At 34.8% G+C, this 20,123-nt stretch overlaps 1 protein-coding gene and 1 long non-coding RNA gene across 3 annotated transcripts in view; one reads left to right on the top strand and one right to left on the bottom strand.

The window, feature by feature from the left end:
* The window catches only part of LOC129001177 (protein halfway), a 145,130-nt gene that overhangs the window by 13,833 nt on the left and 111,174 nt on the right, over window positions 1-20,123 (bottom strand). The gene's annotated exons all lie outside the window — the stretch shown is intronic.
* Window positions 6,047-8,208, top strand: LOC129001320 (uncharacterized). Its single transcript, XR_008491413.1, has 2 exons — window positions 6,047-6,313; window positions 7,665-8,208. It is a non-coding gene; the product is annotated as an uncharacterized LOC129001320 (long non-coding RNA).

The raw sequence follows: 20,123 nt of genomic DNA, 5'->3' as shown, positions 1-20,123 counted from the left end.
CCACAGACAAAACCTCTCTAACCAAAAAATAAAAAAGATTCTCGCATGCTAACTTTTTCATGTTACAAATCACGATTTAAAACTATTTCACCATACATATAAATTTGTATTAATTAGATCGGTAAATAGTTTGAAGTTCCAACAAAACAGTCATCAAGTAGGACTAACCAAGAAGCCCTGTGCCAATTTTAAAAATTTTAGCACAACTTTAAGTGCACCAAAACACGAAATTATTGAAGTCATGCGTCCAGAGGACTATCGTTGTTTTTAACAGAATATACTTTTGACCTTCCGGCACTGTTGACTCAGCCAAACTGAACTTATATTTTATCGTATTTCGTCATATTAAAACTGCTGTTGCATTAGGTCAAATTCCCAATGTGTCAATCGCTTTAACATAGACTAAGTTTTTAGCACGGACTGTATTATTTGACTTACTGGGATTTTTGATCTACAGACACTGCAAACATTGTAGTTTTTGACCTATCGGCACAAGTATAAATTATTTGACCATCCGGCACTGTTGACTTTCTGCAACGCGTCCGATAAAAAGGCTTCCCTGATTGAAATATGGGAAATTGTTTTTGTCAAATATAAAGACGGCAAATAAATGTGTTTGGAGATAAGCTTAGTTCTTGGTCAAAAACGCTAAATTAGCACCCCGACCCAGTTATTTTTCTAAGTTTATGCTCCTTTTGTAAAGGTTTAACAAAATTAGTGTAAAGTAAAGACATTCCATTGACCAAACTTAACCCTAGACGCGCTGTTGGCCCGTCCTACGTATGGGAATCGAGTAGTACATTAAAACTGTATAGTGTATATAGTGTGTCTATGACTAATTCAAGCATAGTTTAAGCATTTAAAAATTTGTAGTTAAGAAAAAGCAGCCAAGATTAGATTAATTAAAACATGTGATTATTGCTATTTTCCCAACCTTTCCTCAAACAGTCGAGAAGTGTAATAATTTTCATAAGCTTTCTTTTAAAGATTCGTGAGCTTCGATTCGTATACAGCAATGGTTATAGAATCTTACTTATTTCCCATAATCAATGACAAAATCACAGAGTAAATTAACTAACCTCATAGTTCTTTGGAATATTTTTTTATTCAAACAGATGTTAGTTATAACAAATTATATTGCACTAAAACAAACTAAATATTTCAATGACTGCTCAAAAAATGTATTAGACCATCTAGTATTTTACTATGTACGTATTAAAGTAAATGATAAAAATCAATAGTTGTATTAAAATCAATGTAAAAACTGAACTGTTTACAAATCAAAAATTAATAATAATAAAACCAACATATGTTAAATATTTAGTTAAAACAACTGTCTTTTAATATGGTGGTAAAGACCATAAGGAAGAGTAGACACTACACACTCCCCCCTAGAATGAGTCCCTCACTTTAAGTGAGGAATTATTTACCACACAAACAAATCTCAATCTTTGAACCTTGTGCGGTTTGCCTGCTGTAGGGATCGACTTATTTTTATTGTTGGATTGTCTTGAGATTTTTCTTTCTTCTTTGCCTTTTTCGGGAATGTAGTCTTCAAGAAGAAACGCTGGTTTCAAACGGTCAATTGAAACTTTTGTTTTTTTTCCGTTCACTTCAATTTCAAAACATTTTTCACTAGCTGTAACCCACGGGCTTTGCCCCGTTTAACTTCTTAATTTTCAAGATTATCTCGTTCGCATGGCTCAATCACGTCCTGGTTGAAGTTTTTTTCGCCACGCTCACTCACCTTTAGGTTGGAGCTCGTTCGCTGCGCTCACTTGCCTTCAGGTTAGCTCGTTCGCTACGCTAACTCGCCTCCAGGTTGAAGTTCGTTCGCTACGCTCACTCACCTTTTGGTTGCAAATTAGCTGTTGTCATAAATGTAAAAGAAATAATAGTGCTGCACCCTGTTGGTAATCCTTGTAACTTTAATGCTATTGAACATCATAGAACAGAACCAACTTGTTTAATTGAAACAGCTGTTAAGATTCAATAATTCCATTTCTCATTAGGTTAACATGGGAAACTCCAGAGCCACTGGGGCGGAGCCCGAAAGGATTTTTGAAATAAGAATATGCCTATATGTTAATCAGGAATGTGAGCTATCATCATGCCAAATTTCAGCCCAATCCGACCAGTATTTTTCGCGTTCACTTGTCACAAACATACATCCATACATCCAAACATCCATACATCCAAACTTTCTCATTTATAATATTAGTAGGATTTCTAGTCAACACCTTGTGGGATCCTGAAAAATTAGGGTTAAGTGAACCAAACAACATATCTTGCCGGAGAAACACATGAGAAACAGTAAATAGTTCTTGTGGAACAAAAGTCTTAGGCGAACCATGAGTAAAAGTTTGTCTTGGTTGTAGTTTTCTAATCACACTTTTAAGGTTGAGCATAAACTCTTGCTGACTAATGCATTTGCTTGTATCTTCATTAAAGAAAACACCAGGGAGTGTTAGAGGTGATCCATAAACCAGTTCAGCAGCAGAGCATTGTAAGTCGTCTTTTAGTGCTGTACGCATACCCATGATTTATGTTGCAGAAGATGACATTTTAGTGCTGTTTTCATTGTCTTCTGTTGTCTATCAATTAATCCATTTAATTGAGGATGATAAGCTGAGGTACTAGCATGTTTAAATCCAAAGTACTTTCCTAGGGATTGAGAAAGTTGACTTTTAAACTGTCTTCCTTGGTCAGTAGTTATTTGAGAAGGTATACCAAAACGAGAAAACCAAGTGTTTACCAATGCCTTAGCCACAGTATCAGCAGATTGATCTTCAATAGGAACAGCTTCTAACCAACGAGAGAACCGATCGAAATCCTTTGCACAAAGGCAATGGGCCCACGATGTCAATGTTGATTGACTTAAACCGTTGATCCGGAATGAGGAAGTTTGTAAGAGGTGATTTAGTATGTCGTTGGGTTTTTGTTTTTTGACAGTCCACGCAAGTTTGAGTCCACAGCTTACAATCTCTTTTTATATTTGGCCATATAAACCTTTGAGTCACCAACTTAGTTGTGCTTCTTACTCCCGGGTGGGACAGAGAATGTATAGCGGAGAATATTGATTTTCTATAAGGAAAAGGGATGTAAGGGCGAGTAAATTTTGGAGATACATCACAGTATAGCTCTGTAGATGAATTTGGAAGTTGAACTTTAACTATTTTCAAGCTAGAATTTTGCTTTAGATCCAACAACTCAGGATCGTCTTTTTGACTGTCCGCCAGAGTTTTATAGACTACAGGGCAAGGAAATGTAATGGACTCTATTCGGGACAAGGTATCTGCAACGATATTGTCATTACCCAAAATGTATCGAATATCTGTTGTGAATTCAAAGTTCAGTTGTCTAGTTTGACATTATTAAAATTTATTATTACATTTAAAATAGAATAAAATATATGAATGAAGAATCTTTTATTGTCAAACATTTATAACAAAAGTAACAAGTAAACAAACATTGTTTTTATGAAAACATCTGATTGAATTAAATTACAGAACAGTATTTCAGCATACATAACATTTCCCCCTTCCTTCTTTAAATGCCTGGAGGACTAATATTCATTATGGTAATACATTGGCTTTCTTATATTCCGACTTGATTTTCTCTGGTTTGTAGTACCAGATGAAGGTGAAGTTAGTTGTTGTTGAAAAGATAGTTGTAAAGGCCGTATTTGTTGGCGTGTTGAAGTTTGTTGTGTTACAGATTGTTGTGCAGGCTGTATTTGTTGACGTGTTCTTAAATGGTCGGCATGCTGCCTGTGTTCTTTGTCATCAATGTTCACTCTGTATGACAATGGTGCTGTTTTCCTTAACACTACCCCTTCTCTCCAATTTTCATTTGGATTCCGTTTCACCCAAACTTTATCACCTGCATTAAAGTCTTTACGTTTAGAGTGGATATCATGATAAAACTTTTGGCGTTCTGACGACTGTTTCATCTTTTCCTTCACGTCCGGTCTTAGGGTGTCAATCAAAGTTCTTGGGTTTCTTTTCAGGAAAAGTTCAGCTGGTGTCCGTCCAGTCGATGAATGTGGAGTTGTCCTGTATGAGAACAAAAGTGTATGGAGTCTTTGTTCGTGATCATTTATGTCAATCATGAGATACTTGTTTTGAAACGTCTGAATTACTCGTTCAACACAACCATTGGAACGACTGTGGTAAGGAGTGGTTCTGATGTGAATCACGTTATTATTGCGGCAAAACTCTCTAAATTCTTCTGAGACAAACTGATTTCCATTGTCAGTAACAATTTGTTTCACAAGTCCATATCTACAGAAAAGTTCACGAAGTCGTCTTATCACAGTGTTGCTTGTAGCGTTTTTCATTGGAAATATTTCCAACCATCGAGAATATGCGTCTATTACCACTAACCACATGTATCCGTCAAAAGGTCCTTTGAAATCAATATGTAATCTTTCCCAAGCATTTTCCGGTATATTCCATGAATTGAGTGGCGTTTCCACATCATTTTTCCTGAATGTTTGGCATCTTGTACAAGTTTTCACCAAGTTTTCAATGTCATCATCTATTTTTGGCCAGTACACATACAACTTCGCCAAAGAGCGCATGGCAACTATTCCTGGGTGTGAAACGTGGAGATAACTAAGAACGTCTCCTCTAAGGGACTTGGGAATTAATATTCTTTCTTGCCACAATAAAATCCCCTCTTCATAAGATAGTTCATGTCTCTTGTCATAGAATATCTTCAAATTGTCCGGAATTGAACTTCGATCGGGCCATCCCCTGACACCATACTTGGGAATAACGAATAGAAATTCTATCGAATAGCACTATTCATTAGTTTTTTTGGCTAACTTCTATTTTATTCGTTTGTTTTTAAATTAACTAACTAATAACTTCTATCAGTTACTTTTTACGGGACTAACTAATAACTTCTAACTAGTTAGAATTTTCAACTAACTTTCCCAATTATGCGGAAGCATCTCAAATACTGGTTATTTATTTCACGTGATCAGTGAGGGTTGCGTGCGGCCGTGAGAGGTCAGTGCCCTTGTAGACAAACAACGCGGGGGGTGGGGCAAGAGAAAGTCAAAGTCCAGTTGCTTTGGAATGCAGTGGGCCTGTGGAAGGGTAGTGACGGCCATTATCAACACCCCAAGAACTGATGGGTGGGAAGGGGAAATGTTTGTTTGGTGATTGATATATCATCTCAAGTGTCAAAACATTGTCTTTAGTTGATGTTCATTATCTGACAAGTTTTAGGTCATTTGTTTATGTTGTAGTAATGTAAAATGTGACAATGTTTTATTAAAACACAAGTACCAGGGGACCGATCGTGCTCGAGGTGTTTGATTTGTTCAAGAGGTAAAAAATAGAGCTTATAAGCCTACAAATATTTTCAGTCTTACTACGATTAATTAAGTAGTAAAGTCAATTCGTTTTTGTTAGACATCCACTTATCCTCAATTTAGTCTACAAAACTTTTTAATTTGGACGATCAATCTATAAAATGTCCACAATGAGCTTCAATCAATATAAAACTCATGATACATAACATCTGTTATCTGACGACCGTTATTGCATTAAGTCACTGGGATCGTGGAACGTTGCAACTATAATTACGGGATGGTGTAATAACGCATCAATTTGTGCGGTGCATCGTCGAAAAATACAAATCTCCTTGGCCTTTCCTTTAGATTTTTAGTTCAATGTCAGTGTATATTGTTTTGCAGTAAAACACTTAATGTTTTTGAACAGTCGTAATTATCCCTTTGGTTAGTAAGACATCATACAATGCAAATGTATTATACAAGCAATTTTCAATAGCATTGAAATTGGAGGAAATCGTAGGAGCCATTTTTTAAATCATATCTTGTGCAATCTTTACTCATATTATAGTATATATTAGTAACCAAGATGTGACATTAAAAAATACTTTAAAACAACTGCCCAACAAACAACTAATTTCTACTAAAACTAACTTTATTTTCTATCAGTTAGTTTTTCAACTAACTAATAACTTCTATCAGTGAGCCGTGACATGTCCACCAAGCGTCCCACCAATGTCACGCCTCAGTTTTTTTTATAGTGCGAGTACTGGCTTTGCGCCGGAACTCAATCGGTTTGGGTCTGGCAGCAGTCCTGCAGACCCCGGGGCAATTTTTCCGCTGTCGAGCACATTTTTGCCAGAAGAACAGCGACTGTCATCGTTTCATGTCAAGTTTTGTGTTTGTAATGTTATTTTTATATCAGTTAACATCTAGTCACATTTTTACTGTGCTTCATACTAACCAATTTCTTGTAACATGTAATTAAACGGATTGCCAGTCGTCAGATGAGTAAGTTGATTGATATTTTGATTTGTTTAGGTTAGAAAGTTTCTGATTTAGTTTTGGCTTTCGGCCACATGTTGTGCAGACTTTGAGTGGGTTTTGGCTAGTGAAAAACAAGTATTAAGCACCTTCTGTGCATTGGTATTACTTTTAGTTACCAATTACTTGTTTTTCAAGGCGCTAGACCCATTTCTGAGGCTGGAATTGAACAGAGTTTTGTTGGGCCTTTGGCCAAGTTTTGTGTGGTCAGACCACAAGTTTTTCTGGTTAGTTTTGTAGTTTTCTTTGTTGTCAAGTTTTCAAAGCTTTCCCCGAGACTCTAGGCCAGATATCACCCAAGAAAACTCACTTTGAAACTCACTTTTGTGCGGGCTATGGTCCGTTTGTTCTTTGTCCCTGTTAACTTTATTAGGCCTAAGGCCTAGTTTGTGCTCAAATTTTGTTTTGTTATTGTGGCCTACAACTTGTTTAATGTAAATTTTTGTCCCTTTGTCCCCTGTAATAGTGTTTTTTTTTGTTATTTGTAATGTAGGCCATGTCACTCAGCCTAATTTTTTTTTAGTTAAGTAATGGCGCCTCCTGGGGGCCAAGCTCGGTCATAATTAGTTAGTTTTAGTACTCTTACATGTCCCCTGCAATTTTCATTAAGTTTGGATAATAAATGACCGAGTTATTCAAGTTTTAGTTTAGCGCAATTCTGTATTCTGAGTGACCGTAGGTAACTGACCCCCTACCTGGCCTCAGGCTAGTTGGTAGGCATGGGTTTGTCTTTTAAAAGCTGCGGGCACTTGTGCCACAACTTTTAAAAGCAATTTGAGCAAATTTGGTTGGTAATAACCGGAGTTATTACCGGTTTTACCTGAAAATGCACCTCCAGCCAAAGAATTTTTAATTTTTTGTGTAAACTGTTTTTTGAAGTATTTATTGTAGTATTTATGTAATTGTTTTGTGTTTTACTAGTGTATATTACCCTTCTGGACCCTAAATTCATATTTTTTATTGTCAACTTAAATTTTTATGAAAAAATGTCTGTAAGAATGTGTTGTTAAAGTTTGTAAAATTTAAAAGTCTATTTATTGTTATGTTTTAGAGCTCTATTGAACTGAATTAAATTATTTCTAGTCATTTTACATTTTCTAATTTTAAAGACTGTTTTACAAAGGAAAGCCTATATAAAAAAAATATATATATATATATTATTTAACAAATTACTTCTTCAATAGTTTTGGTCAGTGAATGAGTGGTGCGGAAATTGTTTTTGAATTTATTGCTTGAAAACCTGGATAGGCCTAACACTGCAGTCATATGAAGCCTAAGAAATGAACTTTTATTAGTTAGGCCTGGAATCTGTTCAAAGGGTCCCAGATGGGAGGCTTTTTCCTGCTGCTTCCGGAGAGGGCCGCCCGGGGAGACCTTCCACCTTCTCCCTCTTCGGGCTGCCAGTCACCCTGCTCCTGGGACCAGTAGGACACACTACCTCTTCAAGCCACCACCGCCTACCACCAAAGGAGTTATTGTGCCATCAGAACGCAAGTTTTATTGTTATAAACATTTTTCGAAGGACTTGATATTAAAAGGGGCCCCCAAATTATTTATTATTGTTATTTATTTTTAAGCTAATTGTTATTTATTAATTTGAAAGTTATTTATTTATTTATTTAAAGAGTAAGATTCCATAAAAATTTTTACAGTTACCATCTTTTAATTTATTTCACTGTTAGGCCTAATTTTTGCTACTGGTACCAGTTATGTAAGGTTTAGAAGGGTAAACTTAAAATTCTTATTTATTTAATTTTTTTGAGAAAAGAGTTTATTTAAAAGAAATTCTTTGGATGGGTAAATTTGATTGTTGATTATTGTTACTTTGTTGTTTTTGAGATATTATAGGCATTTGTTCACAATTTTGTTTTTGTTTTTGATATTCACCCACGGTCTTTCACTTTTGTTAGGGATGTGGGGCGGCCACTCGCACTGTCACTATGGGGGGCACGTTTCCAATGGTTGTTCGTCTGGGGGCGGTGCGAGGGGTCGGCTCATCAGTTACTTTTTAAACTAACTAACTTATAACTTCTATCAGTTACTTTTTACGGGACTAACTTATAACTTCTAACTAGTTAGAATTTTTGACTAACTTTCCCAACTATGCCTGACACAATAGGATATAATGTGTTTCAGTTCATCATCTCTGTGAGTGTTATCTTGAATCGCACGTTTTGTAAGTGGCAAATCTTCAATTCTCATAGATCTTACTTGGTTTACTTCACCAAGCGTCTGATACGTATCAATATTTGTTCCTCCTTCTAAAGGTAATCTACTTAGACAATCTGCCAGAACATTATCTTTTCCAGCCCTGTAGTTTATATCGTAGTCGTATCCACTGAGGATAATAGCCCATCTTGCAAGTCTGGAAGCGGCATGTTTAGGTATAGGCTGCTTTGCCCCAAAGATTCGTTCAAGTGGTTTATGATCACACAAAAGAGTGAAATGTCTACCATAGAGATATTTGTAGAATTTCTCAACACCAAAGATAATGGCCAGTGCTTCCTTATCTATAGAAGAATAGTTCTGTTCTGCTGAATTTAATGTTCTTGAAGCGGCTGCAATTGGTTTCTGACTGCCATCAGGACAACGATGAAGGAGAACTGCTCCTAATCCAATATTGCAAGCATCTGTTGCAAGGATAAGTGGAAGTTTAGGATCATAATGTACAAGTACCATATTGTTTGAAATGTTGCTCTTAATATGGTTGAATGCGTCCTCACAGTCACTATTCCAGGCCCAAGTTGAGTTCTTGTGCAAAAGACTGTGTAAAGGAAAACAAAGAGATTGCAAATTTGGAATAAATCTTGAATAGTAATTCACAGATCCAAGAAATGATCTAAGCTCAGAAACGTTCTTTGGTGGGGGTTGTTTCTTGATAGCTTCTACACGATCTTCAACAGGCTGAATACCCAGAGCACTAATTTTGTGCCCAAGATAAGTCACACTTTGTTTGAAAAGCTTTAGTTTATCTTCACGCGTGCATAGTCCTGCTCTCCTCAATATATTTAAAACTGTTTTGAGCCTATCAATGTGTTCTGGTCCACTTCTACCGCCCACACATATGTCGTCAAAATACCACGCACAATCATCGGTACCAACTAATAATTGGTCCATCAGCTTTTGAAAAATCTTAGGTGCAGTCTTAATGCCAAAAGGTAATCAATTGAAGGTAAAATGTCCTTTATGTGTCGCTACCACTAGATATTTTTTTGATTCTTCGTCCACTGGAATCTGTAGATACGCATCCTTCAAATCAATAACTGAAAAGAATTTTGAACCATTCAACTTAAGCACTGTTTCTTCAAACGTAGGGATGCAGTATTCGTCATCGATTAAATGAGGGTTGATTGATACCTTGAAATCTGCACATAATCGTACCTCACCATTAGACTTCGGTACAACAACTAAAGGAGAAGCACAAAGGATCGGAGTCGTAGCCGGATCCACAGGTTCTAAGACCCCTGAGGACACTAAACGATCTAGTTCCTTGCTAGTTGCACTGTGTAATGCGAACGGAACAGGTCTCGGTTTGTGTATTGGCAATTGTACATCATTAGCTACTATAACCTTAGCTTTGAAATTTTTCACTGTTCCTAGGTTATTGGTAATTATGTATTTGAATTCTTTATATATCTTACGTTTCTCCCCCTCTTTGTCTATAATGTCCGTGTTAATATGATTGACGCTATAAGAATTTTGCTTACATACATGTTCACAGTTAGGATCTAGATTAAATGCTACAATCCAATCTTTACCAAACAAAGGTGTCCCTGAAACACTGTCAGTGACAGCAACACTTAATTGCAAAGTAGTTGAACCTAACGAAACAGCGACCTTAGTCTCGCCGAGCATAGGTATCCTAAATGACGGATAAGCACCCAGCTCCTCCGTAGGAGTCAGTGCCGGTTCACCAATTTGTTTTCACGTAGATTTACTAATTATAGTTCTTGCAGCAGCAGTGTCATATTCCATCGTTATTGGAACCCTATTTATTGTTAAATGAACAACGTAACAAAATTTCTCTACATTATTAATTTGACTTATGTTCTTTACCAAACCGGGAAGCTCAGCTCCTAGCTCATCAGATATGTCAGGACATCCGTCATTATTTTGATGGAAAAAGTCTACATTTCCACTATAGTCACTCATTCCAGCAAACTTATCAATTTGTTTGACATAACGTCTTGAAAGATTTTTCTCAATGACGACATTATTGGAGTTCAGACAAACTCGTTCAAAATGCCCCATTTTCCCACAAGCTCTACATTGAATATTCATTGCCTTGCAACTTGCAATACTCACCTGTTTTATGTTTTGCTAACCCACACCTCAAACACTGTGACTCAGGATTCAAGTTGATTCTAGTACTGTCCCTTTTGTTAGTAGTTCGTGTAGCCCCTACCTTATTTACCTGTGCGTCACATGAAAATGTCCCAAGTGTTTCTATTTGTTGTTGTTGAGAATGTGCCATTTCCATGAGGTAGGCGTCTTTAACGATGTCGACAAGTCTTGCTTTTTCCTCAGGATGTTTTCTGATGAGCTCTTCTTGCATTTTAGGATCATTTAAGCCCAATAAGAACTGGTCTCGCAGTCTTTCGTCAAGTGTATCTTTAAACTCACATTCCGTTGCACCAGCTCTCAAATTGTTTACAAATATGCGTATAGATTGATCTTTGTTCTTCACGATTTTTCCAAATTTTAGTCTTTCGGCCAAATAGGATGTTTTTGGTTTATAGAAATTCGAAATAAACTCAACAATTTCCTCGTAGTCTACTGTTAAAATAGGTGTTGGATAAAAGTTATCAACCACAATTCTATAATGTTCAGCACCAACCCATTTCAGAAGTAAAATTCTTTTAGCTTCTTGATTGTGTTGTAATCCACAAACAATTATTTCCAACTCAAACCTTTGGTAGTAGTACTTCCATGTTTCTTTGGTAGCATCAAACTTCTCGAACTTGAAATGAGTTAAACTATGTGTAGTAGGTTGTTCCACTGTTAATGTAGATGATGTGTCGTCATTGTCATATTCCTCATGTCCGTGCAGCGCCATTATGTAACGTTATTACATTTAAAATAGAATAAAATATATGAATGAAGAATCTTTTATTGTCAAACATTTATAACAAAAGTAACAAGTAAACAAACATTGTTTTTATGAAAACATCTGATTGAATTAAATTACAGAACAGTATTTCAGCATACATAACAACGTGGTGAAGTTTTGTTTAAGTCCTGTTTAAATGCAAATATTAAAGGTTTGTGATCTGTAAAAACCGTAAAGTTTCGTCCTTCGAGAATGTATCTAAAGTGTTTTATTGCACTGTAAATTGCTAGCAGTTCTCGGTCATAAGCACTGTATTTAGTCTGACAGTTAGTGAGAGATCTTGAGAAGAAACATAATGGAGTCTTAACACCATTGATCTCTTGATGAAGGACTGCGCCGATTGAAGTATCAGAGGCATCTGTTATTAATGTCAAATTGGCATTTGGATCAGGATGAGCCAACATTGTTTCTTTGCATAAGGCGTTTTTTAAATTATCAACACTTTTTTAAGCCTCCTCACACCAAGCTAAAGGTTTAGAACTGTTCTTCTTGTGACCATTTAATATCTGATTCAATGGTTTTTGGAGTTGTGCACAGTGAGGAATGAAACGGTTGTAAAAGTTGACCATGCCTAAAAATCTCCTTAATGCAGATGCTGAAGTAGGGACAGGAAAATCTACTATTGACTTAACCTTTGCTTGGAGTGGTTTTAGACCGCTAACACTGACTTCATGGCCTAGAAATTCCAAAGACTTGACGCCAAAAAAACATTTTTCAACATTGATGCATAGACCATAGTGATCGAGTCTTTTGAAAAGTATCATAAGGTGAATTTTGTGCTCTGATTCATCCTTTGATGCAATTAAAACGTCATCAAGATAACAAAATACAAAATCTAAACCTAATAGTACCTGATTCATGAACCTTTGGAATGTTTGAGCGGCATTTCGTAAGCCAAATGTCATATATGGGAACTCAAATAATCCAAATGGAGTGGTGATAGCTGTTTTTTCAATGTCTTCTTGACGGACAGGTATCTGTTGGTATGCTCGGACTAAATCAATTCTGGAAAATATGTTTGTGCCATGTAAACAATTTGTGCAATCTGTTAGAAATGGCAAAGGATACTTATCAGGAATTGTAGCTTGATTTAATTTTCTGTAATCGCCACATGGTCTCCAGTCTCCATTTTTCTTTTGAAGGAGATGAAGAGGACTTGCCCAGCAACTGCTAGAAGGTCGACATAGTCCTTCTTGCAACATGAACTGGAATTCATGTTTTGCAGCTTGGAGTTAATCTGGAGGTAAGCGACGGGGTCGGGCTGTGACTGGAGGACCTGTAGTTTCAATAAAATGTTTGACTTTATGTTCAACAATCTTTTTGTTTATAGGACTAGGTCTTCATAAATCAGGAAATTGTGCCAATAAGGAATTGAATGGATTACTTGTATTGAAAGAGAAGACTGAAGGGTTACGGTTTGAAGACATTTTCTGGGGAATGTTTCGAAGTTCACCATCAATGAGCCTGTTTTTCTTGGCATCGATAATAAGATTAAAATGTGATAAAAATCCATACCCAATATAGGTTTGTTAACATCGGCTACTATAAAATTCCATTTGAAAAGCTTGTTTAGTCCTAAATCAATCATAAGCTGTCTTTGGCCATAAGTTTTAATTTTTGTACTATTAGCAGCAACAAGTTCAAGTTTCTGTGGGTGATTTTTATCCTTAACGGTAGCTGGAATCACACAAAAATCAGCTCCAGTGTCCACGAGAAATTTGGACAATGATTGTCTGTCATGAACAAATAGGCGACTCACTTCTGCCCCCTTCGGTCGTGTCGCCGAAGAACCTGGGGGCTGGAGTTTTCCTGTTCCAAAGGTAACTGAGATAACAAACAGGGAGGTGTGCATTTGCGAGCATGACCACCAAAATTAAAGTGATAGTAATATAAAGACTGTTGTGGAGAAGATTTCCTTGTGTCTGTGTTGTGAGAAACACATTTGGATTGACTTTGATTGTTTTGTAGATGGATTGAATTTCATTAGACAATTCTGATACTTGTTTTTGAAGATTAGTTATACGTGAATCCTGTGTTTCTATAGAAGAAACAGAGGTAGTGGAATTTAGATGATTAGTTGTGATGTCAATAATTTTGTCAGCCATCTCCGAAAGTTTATATAAGTTTTCATCACAAATTGAAAGAGTAGTTTGAGCCAGGGCTACAGATATACAAGGGCTGGCTCACTCCTTTGATGTTAGCGATCGCCGCCTGATCCTACTTCCCCTCCCCGGCCCCTCCTCAGTGACGTAGCGGAGATACATCGGCGCGAGGCGCGACGGTAGCCTAGCACGGCAGCACAGCATATTAATAATTGTGTTTATAATAATGTAGCTTTATATTGTGATTTTTAAAGCGGGTTTCGTTAACCCTCCAACTTGCAATGGGCGAACTATGTAGTGGCAAGGCATTTTTAGCGATTTTGCAGTCATATTTTTGAAAATTCATATAAACTAATCCAACAGATCAAACCTATGAACCGTATTTACTATTTCCAACTTGAAGTGTTCGTAATGAAATGAAGAATTTGAAAATGGCAACAAAATTAATATTAAAAATATTGTAGAAAATATTGTCAGTAGGTAGAAAAATTGCTGCATGAACCAAAAATGCTTCATAAGATATACAAATTGTTTGGAATTTATTTCCCTACATGGAAATTCCAATTACCATATATACAAAGTTATGGCCCAAAAATAATAGAATGGCAATTTTCACGATTTTTTGATTTTTCAAATAAAACTGAATAAATGTATTATCAAGATATAAAGTAAAAGTGGTAAAAGTAAACATTTTTAGCCAATAATATTGGAGATCAAATGAAGTAAGAATTTTTTATGTATACTGATCATTTCAATAGATGTTTATGACTTTTAATAAATGTTTATATTTGTCGAGAAAAACATTTTGTTATTTACACGTATATAATATTTTTAAAACCCCACAAACCAACTATATAAAATGAAAGTAAACTTATTCCCCTACATGAATATACATAGTTATAAAGGCAAATATACAAAAATAAATATTTTAGTTTTTTTCTATAAAATGCTGCTGTGCCTTTTTCATTTGGCGATTGAATCGTTTGTTAATTATGACGAAATGTTTCAAAAACGGGCTAAATGTAATGTCCCAGACCTCAAATTAAGTAAGTATATCGACATAAAACAGTTTATAAACTAAATAAGTACAATTTTTACAACTAATAAATACGATTAAAGTGATAAATTCAAACCCGCGATATTCGTTGTTGGTAAACAGTCAATATGAAGTTCACAAAAACTGGATGAAAAATAGTGTCTCAAGTTTCTAAAAGTAATGTCACATTACAGTCGAGGCACAATAAATAATATCGTAACTAAACATTTACAACTTATAATCACGATGTAAACTGATAAAGTAAAATCACACCAAAACTTGACTTGTTAGTGATTGGTCAACAGAGATTGAGGTTAGTTAGTCAGGCAACTTAATCTATTTTTCCAACTATATGTTATTTTAATGTAATAAAATATGTAGGGCCTATAATAAAATGTAATTGATTAATTGAAATTCTTTTCCTTCCTGTAAAAGTTACAAAATACTAAGTATAGGTAATGTATTTTTATACAACCTCATTTTATATAACCCCAATGAATCCTAAAACAAAAGGTATGAATAAGTAATAAATAAATACAATTAATAATCCATACACTAAGCAATTCGAGCACAGATATCACACAGTAACTTAATGCATTGAATCAATAACTTCAGTATTCTTAGCCATCGCTTTACATTCCACTCCCATCCTTAAATATCTACTAAAGTTAATTTGTTACTTATTAAAATTGATGTTATACGTAATCCTATTTTAAAATCAATTACTTTTATAAAATGCATTAATACCTAATAATAAATGTCCAACATAGAGCTTAATAAACGCTAAATGTGGGGTAATACCAGCGCTCACACAGGCAATGATACACGGTGCCGGGCGCCCGAGGTATCGCCGTGACGTCACAGCGGCGGAGTGGTGGGGAGCCACCTGGCATCACTTTCTGAGCTCGCGTGGCCTAGCCCTTGTATATCTCTAGCCCTGAGTTTGAGCATTGATCGGTACGGTAGTTGTTTCAACCAAAGAGCTTTTAAAAAATCATCACTAACCTTATTCTGAGCCAGTGACCTCATTCTACTCAGAAGTTGCGAGGGTTTTTGGTCCCCAAGTTCCATACCTGTCAGAAGGGTTTGTATTTTCTTTGTATCACTTTCATCATACAAGGAAATTAATTTAGTTTTTATTGCTATGTATTTGTTCTCTGCTGGTGGATCTGTGACAATCTCAGAGACTTGAGATAGAATATCAGCGTCAATAGAACTTACCACCGTGTCGAACTTGGCTTGATCTGAGACAATTTGTGATCTTCGAAATTGAGCTTCAATTTGAACGAACCAAATTTTTTGGGTCAGGTTTCCAGAATTGAGGAACTCTAATAGACAAGTTGGCTATTTCTTGGGTAACCAAATCTTCATTAATGTTCATGTTGTCTTATAAGGGGTCACCAATAAAGTAAATGATAAAAATCAATAGTTGTATGAATTAAAAGTTGTATTAAAAACAATGTAAAAACTGTACTGTTTACAAATCAAAAATTAATAATAATAAAACCAACATTTGTTAAATATTTAGTTAAAACAACTGTCTTTTAATATGGTGGTAAAGACCATAAGGAAGAGTAGACACTACAGTATATTTAAATAATCTCTCATCCTCTTACTGAATAAATAAATGTATTAATGATTATAGGATTACACATAGTATAAATAAGTCAATTCTACGTATGTCATTTCATTTTCATCCAAATGCTGAGTTTGTGTCAAAATCAAAAGCGCTGAATGTTTACAGCTGTTACGTTAACGTTAAGCAAATGGCATTATACCAAAAGCTAGAGTAGAATGTTAGTGTCGGCTGCTGGACTTTTCAAATTTAAAACTTAATTTAAACAAAAACTGAAACCCTAAACTTAAATTATGGCTTCGACATTGCCTAGTTCTCAAAATGATCTTTCTTTCAACAAAAAAGTCATGAAGAGTGGTTGATTCAGAATCATGAAAAAAAACCCTGTCACGTTTTAATACATATGATGATGATTTTGATCTTTAAATAAAATGCCAGTATTATAGGAAAATAATAGAATATGAAAAATATTGAACATACAGTAGTACTAATTAAACCTTTATGAAATTAAGCTAAAATACACTCAAGTTGTCAAACACGGAAAACAAATTTAATCGTGATGTAGTAATGAAACAAAACCATTAATTAATACAGTGATTAACCATCGTAACTTTCATAAATAGTTCATAGATTTAAAATTAAAGGTTTGTCGTTGAATTGTCCATCTTATGTGTGAAACTATGACAAAGGTTACGTTTCATAACAATTTAGAATAGCTGTAAATCTAGGCCTAATAGCTTAACAGCTTAAGCCAAAGAATTGTAGGCCTACTAGTAAAAGCTAGTTGCCTTATTCTAAAATTTGTTGAAATTTTTAGTAATAATGTTACATGATTTAAAAACAGTTTTTAGATTGTAAACCTAAGCCCCACTAGTAAATAATAGGAGAAGATATAATATTCTTATATTAAAACGTGACAGGGTTATTTTATTCCACGATTCTCAATCAACGAATTTATGGATTTTCCTGATTTTGTTGTTGAGTTTCCTTTATATTGCTTTTACAATCAAAATAAACTATACCAAGCCACTGCTCGGTTCCCCGTTCTTTGGTACTGAGCTACGGCTTTGTTGTTGGATAAGATCAGCTAATTTTAGTTATGGCCACCATTCATAAAAATGGTTAAGTACTGAAAGACGTAAAATTAATATTATATAACAAAATTAAGAGGATGACCCGTTCTACACTATAATAGCTTACGATAACAGAAATTTACAAATTGTATTTATGCATAGACTAATTTTTAATACAATCCAGAAATAAATTACCACTTAATAATGTATTGATTACTATTTATTTAAATTCAATAGCTCTATCTAAAAATATATTTAATACTACTGCAATGTATTTCTGTAATGACTTTTAATGTGTAAATTTTATCGGGAAGTTAATCCTAAAAATTCTAGGCATAAAGTCTACGGCAATTACTGGTGCTTTTTTTTACAATGTCTAATTGTTGGTTGCCTAGAATAGTATGTATATACTATTACAATACTGCTTCAAATTTTTGTTAATAGATTATATGTTTCCTAACAACATAACGTAAGAACATTTAATTCCTTTTCTTGGCTAAAGTAAAGACGCGATATTGTAATACATTGTTAACGTTTTAGATTTCCAGTTAGATCATGTGCCTGCTATACAAAAACATCAAAACTATTTTATTTGTTTACTAATACTATGATTTGGAATTATTCCGGTAATAATACAGAAATATTAAAAAGAACAAAAACTATTGTTAACACTTGCACGACAGATATAATAGGCCTTTAAAGAATCAAATATAATATCCTATCAAGGAAAAGGATTCAAGGTTACAAGCTCAGTATACAAAATACAAACTTAATCATTTTATTTGCAGAAGCTCACAAAATGGTATTAATTTGAATAAAAGAAACAAATGATCGAATACGAAAATAGATATTTCATAACCTGTAAAAGATCCTAATTAAATGTACAGTACTATCTTTTTGCATCCCATAAACTACTATTTAAGTAAGAAGACCATAGACAAAACATACTCCCTTATACAGTACATTTCTTATCCTTATGGATCAGCTGAAGACAATTTTATTGTTAGTTCTGTCTGGTGCACTGTCTGTAGAGGTCGGGGGTTTTTTTTACAATTTGTTTCTTGTTTTCAGTAATTTAAAGCCTCGTTTAACCAAATAAAACGTTCTAATCACAAGTAATAACACATCCTCTAAATATACAACCAAACAGAAGAAGAATGTTTATACCTAGAAGTTTACGGAACGAAATTTTAAACAAAATTCACGAAGGCCATTTAGGTGCGGTGAAATGTCGTTCAAGAGCAAAAGAATCCGTCTGGTGGTTCGAGAGATGTGAAGTCTTAAGTAGAAAACTGTCTTGTGTGTCTCGAACACGGTCAAGTGAACAAAGAGCCTTTGATGCCCACAGAACTTCCAAAAGGTCCTTGGATTTATCTTTCCGCAGATCTATTTATGTGTAAGAGGAAGTGGTATTTGGTGGTTCAAGACTATTATTCAAGATTTATTGAGTTAGTTGAACTCAAGTGTTCTAACCTCCATTTTGGTTATAGGAAAGTTAAGGAACATTTTTGCAAGACATGGAATTCCATATAAGATTTGGACTGATGGTGAAACTCAATTCACATCACAAGAGTTCAAGGATTTTGCAAAAGAGTACGGGTTTGAAGCAACGACCACTAGTCTGTACTTTCCTCAGGCAAATGGAGGTGCTGAGAACGCAGTGTCAATAGCCAAAAGAATTTTGATGAAAAATAAAGATCCAAATCTAGGGATATTAGTTTACCTGACAACAAAGCTAGAATCGGGACTGTCTCCAGCAGAGTTGCTTTATGGGAGAAAATTGAGGTCAAATCTTCCATCATTGAAAGATTTTGAAAAAGTCAAGACGACAAACGCATAAAAGAGAGAATGAAGAGGAATTTTGACAGCAGGAGACGAGCAAGTGAACTAAAACCTCTGGAAGAAGGGGATAAAGTCTGGATTAGAGACCTGAAATGTAACGGAGAAATCTTATCAAAATCAGACATTTATCCCCGAGCATATTGGGTAACACTAAATAATGGAAGGCGGCTTAGAAGAAATCGATGGCATCTAACACTATTTCCATTAGAAGAAAGAGTAAATATTGAACAACCTAATACAATCCCTCAGGTACCTGATCAAATAACCCACGACCCTTCTCGAAGAAGTCAGAGACACTAAGCAGACCAAAACGATATGATTAAAAGAAGATGTGTGACAAAGAGAGATGTGGTGTTATTAATTAACCATATGTTTGATGTTTAAAAGATCAGATGAACTGTTTATTTATTATTAAAATTCCCATGTTATTCTTATGGAGAATATTGTCAAATGTTGTAGTTTGCTTGTTTATGGATATATTTTGATCAAACTTGGCAAATTTATTTATTTTTACTAAGCTATCAATATTTTACTCAAAAACAAACTTTATTAGTTTCCTTGTAGCAGCAAACCTAGGTACTCGTTAAACCTAATGTTATTAAAATATATTTAACTGAAAATCAATTGAGACAAATGGAAATTCGCTTAGTCGGCAGGTTTGCTGCGGCGGGGGTATTTTATTTTAAGTTTATCCTAATATAAGGTAAGATTAGATAGACAAAATATTTCCAGGGAGTTTTTATACTTCCAGTATAAAAGAAGAATTTGTTTATATTGTCAAGCATTTTCTCCATGGCCCACCCACTGCCTTTGCTTTCAAATGTTTTTTATTACCATTATTGTGTGTTGTATTTGACCCGGGCAATGCCTAATATTTTTCACTTTCTTATCACTATTAAAAATATTCTCTATACCTTTCTCTAAGCTGACATTTGGTTATGTATTATATCAAAACAGAATAACTAAACAATAAATACAAACAATAAAATACAAAGTTAAAAAGCAGTAAATTAGTAAAGCAGTAAAACAGTTTAAAAA

Source organism: Macrosteles quadrilineatus, unplaced genomic scaffold, assembly GCF_028750875.1.
Source record: "Macrosteles quadrilineatus isolate MER2022 unplaced genomic scaffold, UCM_ALF_1.0 Scaffold_1__1_contigs__length_201487025, whole genome shotgun sequence".
Lineage (NCBI taxonomy): Eukaryota > Metazoa > Arthropoda > Insecta > Hemiptera > Cicadellidae > Macrosteles > Macrosteles quadrilineatus.
This window is presented reverse-complemented; position numbering and strand designations above follow the sequence as displayed.